This window comes from Sinohyriopsis cumingii, chromosome 18 (genome assembly GCF_028554795.1).
Source record: "Sinohyriopsis cumingii isolate HCF-2022 chromosome 18, ASM2855479v2, whole genome shotgun sequence".
NCBI lineage: Eukaryota > Metazoa > Mollusca > Bivalvia > Unionida > Unionidae > Sinohyriopsis > Sinohyriopsis cumingii.
In genome coordinates, this window is record NC_142978.1 from 83,901,220 (window position 1) to 83,914,540 (window position 13,321).

A 13,321-nucleotide genomic window follows, 5' to 3' on the forward strand; every position below is an offset into this window, starting at 1 on the left:
TATTCTTCTGGTAACCAATGTGATTTAACAGTTTATAGATACACCTAATACAACAAATAAAACAAACTTGTTCCATCTCTTTATTCAGTCTCGAGTCAAGTAATTCCAAAGATGAAATCAACAGCTGAGCATAAAGTACAATGAATTCTTACTGAATGACACATTAATTAAAACTCCCAATTTTTTAAATTTCAAAGATTAAAACAAAATTGCTGAAAAAACATGCCTTCGAGAACTAGCTTTGCAAGCCATTATACATGTGCATACCCTGAAGAAAAAAAAATCCATTTCACCAATCAATGTTTTATTACCAATCAGTAAGTCCTTGAAAAAAAGTCTTTTTAAATTTACAGATGGGGAAAAACAACTTACCACTGTAATAGGCATCCAGTCTATGTGATAACAGCACGACTCACAGCTGATAAATGCATCAGTAATACCGTTATGAAGTCTACAGTGTTATAAAGCTATATGTGGCTCTGTCATTACTGATATTCTGTTACATGTATCATAATTTGTGCAAATTTACCAGAAATGTGTACTTTTATGACATATTTCCTAACTAAATCAGCATCCTCTAGTTTTTTTCATTTACATCAAACTTTTCAGATTTTCTATCATCTAAATAAGAAATTTGACTTTGAGAGTAAAGTTTGGGTCATCCTTTCAGAGAATCTTGTATCTGAACTTATTTTGACTTAAGTAATTTTCAAAAATTTGTTTGAAGATAGTCAGAAGGATAATAAATTCTCCTGTAATTGTATGTCTCTTGTAAGTTTTTAAAAACAGGTCATATACTAAATCTAATAAACAATTTCATTATACATGTAATACCATCATGAAATTTCCCAATCTGATTCTTTTATCTTTGGAGCTTCCTACGGAGGGTGAAACAATACAAGCATCCTAAAACCAAACTTGCAACATAAGAAAAGCTTTAGGAATGGTAAGTTAAAGTGTTTATGTCATTTTTTCTACAAATCAGAATCTTCTAACAACTGTACAGCACATAGAAAACCATCTTCGCTTGCCAAGTTTCCAATATGATAACCTTATCTACACCTTGGGCAATCAAACAGATATTTTAGTGCCTTGTCAAAGTGACATCTATTAGACTTCATGAGTAGCCTCCCTTAGTATGTAATGAAAACTAACCAATAGCATATAACAGTGGTACTTTGTATATCAGCAGAATGTGGTAGAGGCAATTGACTTAAAAATTATACATTGTAAGTTTAACATTGAAAGTATGACTATGTACCAAAGGGAAGCCATTACAGGTGTATCTGAATGAAAAGTATATGTACACATGCGGACCAGCAGTGTATATGTACACACGTGGACCAGCAGTGTATATGTACACACGCGGACCAGCAGTGCATATGTACACACGCAGACCAGCAGTGTATATGTACACACGTGGACCAGCAGTGTATATGTACACACACGGACCAGCAGTGTATATGTACACACATGGACCAGCAGTGTATATGTACCGGGGATGGTCCTGGCTTTTAAAAAGCTGTCGCCAAAATAATCGCCAACTTCAATATTTTGTCGCCAATTTTCAAAAAGTGTCGCCAAAAAAAGTAGTGTACATTTTTCCAAGTGTTAATTTAGTCTATTAATGTAACAGGCAATGAAAATTACAAAAGATGGATTAGTTAATACTTTAATTACAACAAGCATTAACAAAATGTTACAAAGTGTTACATGAAGATCCGTCGCGATTTTAGGGCTGCCCACTTGTTGAATGCAGTTTCAAAGTCTAATTTTTCACATCTGTACATGCTGATTCTCATTAAATTCTCGAGAGATGAGATGCAGAGCTTATTTCTGATGTCAGTTTTTATGAGGTTCATCTTACTGAATCCACGTTCACAGTCCTCAGTGCTGACAGGTGACACCAGTAGTCTCTCAGCAGCCCCCCCCCCCTTATGGCTAGCTTCACAAAGCTTGTAGCGAATCGCTTCCTAAATCCCAAGAATGATCACTGAATGCTGTATAAATTTTCTCAACAAGAAAAATAGGATCTCCATTCCCACGAATGAAACTTACACAAGTCAACACCTGGTAATATTGGACCGTATATATAAGCGTAAATTCACACCCAATTTAGGGATTCTTTCACTCCTGTATTTTGAGAAATAAATAATTATTATTAATTATGCAAAACTGTTTTTTTTTTTTTTTTGCTATTTCTTGTTGCGGAGTTTAAGTCTCTGCAGCCGTAACATGGGACTGATGGCAAAAGGAAAAGATCAATGAGTAAAATGCTGCACTGGCGACAGATGTAATTGTGATTGAGATTTTTTCCATTTGCTTTGTATTTATACACAGTAGTTGGTACTTCAAAGGTTATCAGTTTTCTATGAAGGTTCAGCAAAACTATTGTATTGGTATATGTATAAAAAAAAAAAAACAGAAGGATTAGCCATACAATTAATTGTATCTGTTCTATTCACGTCTTCAGAAGTGGGTCAGTTGTAGGTATAGTGCGGTAGCATGATTGACTGTATCGCAGCATACAGTACTCAGCCCAGATGTCAGCATAAGCAGATTATGATGTAACAATGCACTGTAAAGATAGGGTTGTCAATAAGAACAAAGGATCGTTTGTGTAACAGATTGATTCCAATGCATTGCTTAGTTAAGTTTATGGCTTCCTTTCGTTCTGGCTTTAAATTTATTCAGTCCAAATCCATGATTGTATGTACAAATTAAATAACCAAAAAGTATGTCGCCAAAAAAATCACCAGATGGGATATTTGTGTCACCAATAAGGAAAAAAAATCGCAATTTGCGACATTGGCGAAGCCCAGGACGATCCCTGTGTACACACGCGGACCAGCAGTGTATATGTACACAAGCAGACCAGCAGTGTATATGTACACACACAGAACAGCAGTGGAAAACTGCTTACTGATCAGTCCATTCAAGTTGTGTGCTCACCTTGTCATTTAAGAACAATTTTCAAATTTGAACAACTTACTTTTGACTGGATGTAGTGGCTTGCTGCCACATCCAATGCAATTCACAGATCCAAACCACAGAGATATCTGCTTGATATGCCAAGGTGTAAACAGGGATATCATACTGGAAACTTGACTAGCAAAGATGGTTTTCTATTTTTTCACACGAGCTTACATACACTGGTATCAGAGGCACAAGCTGACTCTTGAGATGCATCACAATAAGTGATTTAATACAGGAACTATCCAACAAAGAGTTGTCTGGTTGAATGCATGCTGAGAAAAGTATAAGGAAATATATCAATGACATTTTATATGCATGCTTTTCTATAAAAAGCAATGTTCGAATTAAATGAGGTATCACAAAGAAATGAGTACACTTCTAAATAAGTGAAAAAATATGGTTACGTACGTCCATACAATGGACTCCGGCAGTCCTACAAGGTACGACGCCTCGCCTCATATCTAGGTTTGCGACCTCAAAAAACAAATATTTGGTGAGGCGTCTTACATTGTAGGACCAGGGACTCAGGATACAAATAAGTCTATTCACAAAATTCATTAATTATGACACATGAAATAATTGGTCGCAAAAAAGGTTGTTTCTTCTGACCGACCAACACACTCGTAATATTATGTACACGAAAATAGGATGAAGTGTCCTGATAAATAAATAACAGTATAAAGAACGATAAGGGAAACAATTCAATTCCAACGAGATGACATACCCCGTCTCCTTGTGCTTATGGAAACCTAATGTAAAATTTTCAATGCATTTAGTCGCTGTTGCGGCTTGTAACATGAACAGATTAACAATACATATTCTTAGCACTCGCAGCTGTAGTTGTGTCAGCTTTGGCTGAATGTGGTGAAAGCTACTCGGCATGTATATGCACCTCATACACATATTATCTTTGTAATATTTTGTCTCCCAGAAATAGCCGAGGTGCTCCGAATACGTATCTTAATGACCCGATGGGGACATCGCTCGGCCATTTCCGTCATGTAATGTTCGAAAGTAGTTGTATGAATACCTATCAATTTGAGGTGTAAGTGATTCTCATCTGGCGGAGTGCATCTCATACGTTACGACAGCAAACCCAGGTGCTCGACGCGGGCTTGATGTGGAGAAAGAAAAAAAAAACAATAATCTGAAGGGAAAAAATCATACAGAGTGACAAAAATACCTTAGTTTACCCCCATGACCCTTTCTGACATAGGACCCTCTCTATCGTACTATATAAGAGAAAAGGTACGTAACTTCCAGATACTTGGTTCCATCCATGACCCTCGATTTCCTTCTGCTATTTCCGTCTTTAAAGGCACACGAACATACTCTATGGCTTGTTTTACTCCTGAGATATTTTACTATTCATCAAGCCATCAATGACTTTTCTGCGTTGTACCAAACTGAAGTTATGAGCTCCGAAATGAGCGAATTTCGCGAATTTTGCCTGCCGGGACAACGTCGAACTCGGGTGACAACTGGTGAAAAGAGCTATACATGTATACACCATATTTACGACTCTACGATATATATACCTTGTTTAATTACAGAACAGTGATAGATGCAAAAGTAAGTTTTTGCTTACCATTAGCTCGATTCAGCTTTAGGAATCCTGTTCCATGGAATAATTAGACATTGTCTTCTTCACTACACATACATTACATACAAGCTCCAAGAACTTGTGAAACAATGAGAAATATCAAATTTTAAACAATTGTAAATATCACATCTACATCTAATACAAACTTAATAATAATTATCCTCACGGTCTGAAACAGCCCGTAATATATCGTAATATGGTCCGAATCAGCCTGCAAGCGAAAAGAAAAGAGATCAGCATGTTTACTTGTTTTCCTTTTTAGCTCTACTTATTCATTTTTTTAAATCTGCTTTCCACTACTTTTCCGGTAAACGTTGAGAACAATAAGTGCAAAATGTTATGGCACATCAAGATATGGAGATTCGTCAAATTTCAAGGGACATTGGCAGTTTTAGTGTCTCCATTAAGGTGCAACACTGGTGTAACAAATTTTGTTAGTATTTATTCACCATTTCACATATGTGACACAAGAAGAAACTAGTAATTTATTAAAACTATTTGTACTTATAAGAAAAAACCATGGTTCGCTAGGGTGATATGCTTAATCACTATGTAAACGGCAGCGGCTAAAGAGACGTTCTTCAGTTTTCTACGATGCCCGTACTAGCTTTCTTGCCCTTTAGATTGCACAGCCGATAGCAGGTACATACATACATCGCCGACTCAGAGCTAATGTGCTACACAAGTGGTAAATTACACCCAAATGGACTACATAGCACTTTGTAGCACTCGCAAGAAGGTTCACTATCCATCTTGTTAAAGTCCTTATGGTAGCCTGGATTGACATTTGGATAGGATTCCAACCAATGAAGGTGGAAGTAGTTAAAGAAAGATATATTTTTGATTAACAACATTATATATATATATATATATATATATATATATATATATATATATATATATATATATATATATATATGGCGAATAACAATCCTTTCAAGTGCACTGGAACCAATGAAGGAATCACGTGTGTCAAGGATTAATTAAGATAAATGCAATAAACTGACAATGGACAGTGAGAAATTAGTACCTAACTAGCCTGAGCGCTTTTGACTCTTTAATGAGTCTTTTTCAAAGGCAAATGCAAAACATAGACAAGACAAACGAATAAAACAGAAAAGCGGTTGTGTTTGCGAAACTGTACGTGTCTGTTTCTATAAGAATTAAACCTTTTAATGTTATTATGTTTCAACTAGTTTATTTCAGCTTGTTGCTGATACTGGAAAATATTTGTATTGACCTAGAAATTGATGAACCATAACGATATCTGTTATTTTATGTAAATGTAAACAAAAATGTACATAAAATAACAGATATCGTTATGGCTCATCAATTTTAAAATCAATACAAATTTAAACATAAATTTACATAAAATAACAGATGTCGGTGCAAAATTTAGAATATTTACCACGTATCTATTGCGTCATTCAACCGATAATTTTCCGGAAAGTGTCTATTGTGTTAAATAAAGTGGATGAAAAAAAAACGTTTATGCTGGAACTATCTGATAAAAAGTAACTGCAGCGTCTTACTGGTGGTGTCTGGAATTTGTCGCTATTACACCTCATTTGATTACTTAGTCATCAGAATATATGATTTCACAATCGTCAGATCTAAATTTTGCAAACAAATACAGACTGGAACAAGTATGTTTGTGGCATACCCAACTGAAAAATATCATCGACGAGTATACAGTAAAACAACAAAAAAAATACCTCAGACGTGTCGTTGTTACTGATATAATTGCATATTCTGCATCCGCGGTCATAGCTGCAACTGTAACAGTCGTTGGAGCATTATCAGCGTCATAAGTGATAGCACCAGCCATGGGTATTGGTGTCGAGGTTATAACCGGCGTTGCTGGTGTACATAATATCATCGCGAAAAAATGTATCCACGTGCGCGGTTGACAAATTACACGAGTATACAATGAAGCTGTCCGTGGCGACTCGCGCATACTCTAAATTATCTTCGTTGATACATTCAAGTCTCAGCAATGGAATAATATCAGATCACGAATTCGCAGAAGTGGTTAAGATTTACCAAAAAGGTACAAATGTACCTTTGGAAATGACTGTGTCAGAATCTACGTCCGATTTAGATAATAATAATAATAATAATAATAACATCGCAAGAATTACTACAACAAATTGTCGTTAATACAACTCCGTCAAAACAACGATGATATCAGCAAGATAAATCAATCCTGAATTTAGCATTAACTTTCCAACTGCAATTCCAGCGAAAGAAATAGCACTAGGACAATTTCGAGTATATAATAGTTGAACAAATATTAGATCAACTGTATTCGGTGCATTGCCAGCAAATAATTCTCTGGTATTTTCGATTTTAAAAAATGGAACCCCCGATTGGCAAGTCATTATTATTCCCACAGGCAATTATCAGATTGAACAAATTAACGATGAATTTGCCGCATTTGACACAATAGACTATGCTATTTTATTTCACCGTCTCCAGCATGCATTTGGCATTCATAATACAGCCTTACTGTGGTTCAAGTCCTACTTGGTCAACAGGACACACATTGTGTCTGCAAATGGAATACACTCCAGCCCAGTTAATCTATGTTGTGTTGTTCCACAGGGGGTCTGTTCTTGGACGTGTTCTCTTCATTCTATACACTGAACCGCTCTCAAATGTCATAGATCATCATCCAGTGTCTCACCAATTGTACGCTGACGACACCCAAATATACACATCTAGCCATCCAACTGGAGTTGATGCTACCATCCAAGGTGTAGAGAGGTGCATTTCTGATGTGAAATCATGGATAACATGTAACAAGCTACAGATGAATGATGATAAAACTGAGGCCATTCTGATCACAACAAAAAGACTTTCTCATTCACATCCTTTACCTCAAACAATAAATATCAGCAACACCAACATTAAATTCACACAGTCAGTACGAAACCTAGGTGTCATTCTGGACAGTACTCTCACGTTGCACCAACATGTCATAAGCCTATGCAAGGCTGCATATCATGAGCTGAGACGCATCAAATCCATTAGCAAATATTTTTCAGTTGATGACACTAAAACACTTGTATGTTCATTAGTACTTTCAAGACTGGACTATTGTAATTCAATTCTGTCTGGTTCATCTCGATATCTACTTCAGAAACTTCAAAAGGTTCGAAACACAGCTGCTCGAATCATACTTAGAATACCACGATCAGAGCACACCTCCCCGCTGCTCTGTACCCTACACTGGCTATCCATTCGATTCAGAATCAAACACAATTTTTTTTCTCTGTGCTACGTTTCACTGAGGTACTCCAGTCCAACATACCTATCCGACCTAACCCATGTGTACATACCACCAATATACTTACGCTCCTCTTCTGACAATCGTATACGCATTATTCCCACTGCGAAAACGAAGTCATATGGACAACGTTCTTTTGCATACCAGGGCCCAGCAACGAGGAATGAATTGCCCACTGAACTTAGACACAAAGACACAGTGATCCCATTCAAGAGTGCTCTTAAAACTCACTTATTTCGACTGCAAGAACAAACTTAAAGACCTAATAATGTTCCATACAACAAATATTTACAGCATGTTTTATGTTTTCTAATTTCATTGTGTTTTGTTTTGTGTAATTGTTATCATTATATGTCTTTTATATTATAGGTGTTGTCTAATGTTGTAAAGCGCTTAGAGCTTCTAAAGATTAGGCGCTATACAAAGTCCTCATTCGTATTATTATTATTATTATTAATTCCAACGCAGAATTAATTCCAAAATCGCTAGTACAGTTCATGAACCAACATTATCAGCGGCGATATAAATAAATTCGCTAGATTATACCGTTGATATATATTCTTCATCGATTAGAACTGTGTTAGGATGGCCAGAAGAACAAACACCAGTACCTACAGCAATACCTCAGCCGAAACGATCTGATTATATTTCATATGAACGCTCGTATTGGAAAAATACTCCAAATTATAAGAATAATCCTCTATGGAAAGCAATAGAAGCTAAACCAGACAGTGGTGACTTATTTATCGCCAATGAAATGTGGTGGATGTATGGGACACCCAAAAGGCCATGTATCGCCAACGATATAAAGTTTACATTCGACGATATTAATCTCGATCACAAACGATATCGCGACAAAATGCGCCAGTTATTCACTGGGTATTTTTTTTTTTGACCTGACGTTCACAAGAACAAGGGAGGAAATCATCAAACAAATAGGACTCTTGAACCAGGTTACATCTGACCTCGAAATTATTCATCAAAGTATTATGCGGACGGTGATCTAGTCCAGATGTAGAATTATTAGGAGCGGCAACACTATTTACACACATTAACAATATTTCATCGACACATATTCGATTGCAACAAATCCACTGTCAGAGGCAGACCTAACGACATTTAAATTTCCTGGATTTAACGCAGACGAACTTAAAAAAAAAATCAATATCATCGATGAATATTCTCCAACAATACCCCTCCTCTCAAGTATATCAATGATCCATACGGTGAATATCATCATATTTCACCAGGAATTGTTAATATAACATCAACGAGCGCAGTTAATCTTGTATGTGATGCAATTGATGGCAGTTATCAAGTTGATGTTGAAAAATCTAATCAGGCTCAGCAAGGATATATTTTATATACATTCACACCTCAAATCACCCCATGGATTTTTTTTATTGTATTAGAACCCGTTAATCCAGTTTATCTGCGATGTCATAATACTTTATTATCACGGATACATTTCAAGCTTACTGACCAAACCGGACACTTACTTGATTTGCGATGTAAAGTTTTGAATATAAATATGTATGTAATATCGTAAAGATCTTCACGTTCATAGAACGTTATCATAAGATCTTTTCGCAGATCTTCAGGTCACGTGTATCTATTATTTTTTTACTTTCTATATTTACTTTTTTTCTCCACTTTTACCTTTTTATGTTTACCTTTCCATGTTTCCTTTCCATATTTACCTTCTATATTTTCCATTCATAGAGTTCTCAGTTGGGTAAGTACTTTGTTTTACCTTTACTTTTTCCACTTTTACTTTACCACTTTTACTTTTCCACTTTTATGTTTCCATTGTTTTTTTTTATACTAAATATATGCCACGAGTTCCTACATACCTGTTTCCGACCGATGAAATACAAATGATAAGTTTACGTGGAGGTGAATCGCCACCAGAAAGTATTAAAACATTCCATATTGGCTTAAATGGTCTATATGAAATTTGGAATAAATCGTATAAAAATAAAAGGTTTCCCGCCGGTAGCGCAGGAGTAACTAAAGGTAAAGATCTTACTGCGTAAATTCAACAGCTTAACGAATCCATTAATTTTTCAAAATAAAATATAATAAAATCTGAGGTACAAATAAAAATCTCGAAATAAAATTAACCAATATTAAAGCTAAAAATCAAGAGTTGATGAAGCCATAAATTCAGCAGAACAAAGAAATGAATCATGCAACAAAACAAAATCGTCTTTGACATCCGTCAAAAATGTCAACGTGGTTCAGGAGATTATTGGTTATTTTTACTGAAAGGGAACTAATTTCATGTTCTAAAATAGTTATTAATATAGCTGCCCGATTATTAATAATCTTTCTTTTCTCGTATTCGTTAGATAACATATCTTTAACACGCTTAATCATAAGAGCGCGGGGGGGGGGGGTGAATTTAGAAATATCTTCCACTGATATATAAAGTAATGATTTTTTTCATTGCATCTTCAAGTAATTTAATAATATATATTCAGAATCAAGTATCTCACATGAGGTTTTATCAGTTTTATTATTGCTGGGTGTCAATTTTAACAATCCTGCAGATCTTAATTTGTCAACTTCACTATGATAGCTTTAATATTTTCTTGATTCATATATAAAATGCAAATATCTAATTGATTGAATATGATAGCAAAATTAGACATAATAAAATGCTATCCACTGGTTATATTTTATGGAAAATGCCTGAGGTTATCTACTGTCGGCAACGTATTTTACCAAACATGATTTAACATTAAAGTATTTAGCAACTTTTTATATTGATTGAAATTAAATTTCACTAATTTCAACGAATGCAATAACTGGTCTGCTAGTTTTGCCATTTTTAAAATTTTGACTATGTGTAACAACTCTCAGATTGGATAGAGTATTATCTCTTGAATTTGAATTAAAATGATCAATTACATGATCCAAGACCTTTTTCAGTTAGTCCATTAAAGCATTCATAAATAAATCTATGGGAAAGGTACTCCATATTTTTTAATCCTGAACATAAAATAGCCAGATTATTGATAGAACCAATTTGTTGTTTCAATCTACAATTTATAATGATTTCATCGCGAGATGATTCATATTCCTTAATTATTGCGTGTTTTACAAATTCTTCTTTTTTTATTCCTATGATAATGGGGTATTCTAATATATATTTGGAAATTTGTCCATATAATCCTTGACGCTTTTAATAACATCAGTATTATATTTCCTTTTATAATACCGCATTAGTTCTCAAGATTTGTTACCCCCGCATTTTGCACATAATTGTGTTTTTCCTCTTAACCCACGTTTTTACAATTTACACATGGAATTGGTCCTTGACTTCCACATTTTATGTACTGTGTGTGAGATGCACAATAGTCATTTATACAGTTACGATTTTAAAAAAAAAACAGTAGAACCAATTAACAATCATTTACATGTGTATTTTTGCTCGGTCATTATAATACTATAAAAGCTTTCGATGCAAGTCAAGGCCGAGCAATTACTCAGTAATTGTTTTACCGTTCCGTCAGTTGCTGCTCGATTTGCTCAGAAGGATGCCGCAGTTAGAGTCGTCACAGATTCATTTTATATCAATACAAACTATGCTGGATTGCTAGAACAATTACATATAGGTGCTGATGCATCATGGGGAAAATGGAGAATAAAACAAGAAAAGGTAGTTATTCTGAATCTGCCGACGTTGAAATCAAGGATATTTATTAAAAAAATAATCAGATATCAGAATTATCATCTGCACCATCTGTATATGATTCTGTGACCAGACATAAAACAGTTTATTTCAATATACTGAGAGGTTCTGGTAAAGCAACGCGTGCGATTAAATTATTTTGTCGAAATTCCTCATATATAGTTGTGTTGTTACCCACACATAGACTCGCTTGAGAAATAAACGAACGAGGAGTTAAATCTTATACTTATCATAGCTTTTTCTGATGCAAGGGATATACATGGAATCCTGAACAAATTGGTGAGAAATATATTCCAAAAAGTATTATCTGGGACGAAATATGTACAGTGTTGCTGGAGACATTCAAAATATTTCTTGATTGGTTGTTATTGAGTGATACAGCTGTGATAATGTGCTGCGATCATGGTCAGCCTCTTCCTTTTTTTGGATTGTCTCTGCATGAATTGATAAAAAATTGTATTGATTATTACAAGAAATAAATGTTGATAATAGAGCGCTTGATGAACCACTAAAAAGCTTGAAATATTAATCAGACTACAACCAGATAAGATTCAGTGTGAGGTAATACGTAGAGTAATTCCAGAAACTATGATAAATGATTTTTGGAATTTCTAGACACCTATAGATTTGATAGTTGCAAGTAGAAAGATAGTTCGTGATACACTTTAACAACAATTATTTCTGTAACATAAAGTAAAGTTTTATAATCTACATGTACCTTTGTATTATCGCCCAGCAGATACTCGATGGCAAAATAGCGACGTTGAAATTCCAGGTTGTGGTAGCAAACAAAATCCTGTGTTAAATGATATTATTTTAGTTCCTGTCAGTGTTGTTGAGAGCACGTTAACGATGGACAAAACTCCATGGACTCTAGGATATGCTATAACGATTCATTCGTCACTAGGATTAACTATGTCCGATACAAATATCTGGATTGTTGATGATCGCATCGAATGGTCAAATTTAGTTTATCTCGCAGTGTCTCGAGTCAGAAGAATGCATCAGCTGCAGAGGGTTATCGTTGACTTCACATTAAAAAATCAAACACAAGAAACCATTTCTGGCAGTAGCGATGATGTAGTAAAAAATTGTTTTAGTTATAAACAGTGTAGCAAAAATAATAAGAGCGACTTTGATCTCGATGCTGAATTTATCATGACGCTGAAACAACAACAGAGTAATCACTGTGTAAGCTGTAACAAAGTAATGTTGTGGCAATATTCAAATAATAATCCAAGACACGTTACCATAGAAAGAATTAATAGTAGTCTTGGTCACACATGCGAAAATGTGATGCTGACCTGTCTTGAATGTAATCGACATCGAGACCTCAGTTCACAAAAGTGAATGCATTGGTAATTGTGTATCCTCGGGAATTACTTGTAAATGTTCACATACAAATCCACGCTGAGGAGCAGTTGAATCTAGTCTGTAGATTGTAGGTCTGCCCGTGGATCTTACCATACTGTAAATGTTATGTGTCATCACACTCCAAATAGGATCAGTTGCTCTTTTTTTTACCACCTTCAAGTTCACCAGGTTCATATAATATCTTAGTCACATTACCTAGTACTGGTTGTTTTCAGAAGGATATGTATATGTATATGTTGTTTTTTTTGTGATCGCATTAATGGGTTTCATAGAAATTGCACAAGTAATTTCATTATTTAACGCACCTATTACACTTGATATTTTTGCAACCCATTCACAAGATCTCATATCTTTCTGAACTTGGTTCAGGGATATTTCCTGT

General features: G+C 35.0%; 1 protein-coding gene across 2 annotated transcripts in view; it reads right to left on the reverse strand.

Annotated features, from left to right (window-relative positions):
* The window catches only part of LOC149777185 (uncharacterized), a 28,129-nt gene extending 23,932 nt beyond the window's left edge, over positions 1-4,197 (reverse strand). Inside the window, exon 1 of one of the 2 annotated variants that reach the window (XM_089941884.1) lies at positions 3,701-4,197. The gene's annotated coding sequence lies outside the window, so the exon portion shown is untranslated. The remainder of the gene's footprint in view (positions 1-3,700) is intronic. The other variant, XM_089941885.1, reaches the window with a different exon arrangement.
* Positions 4,198-13,321: the final 9,124 nt, after the last annotated feature.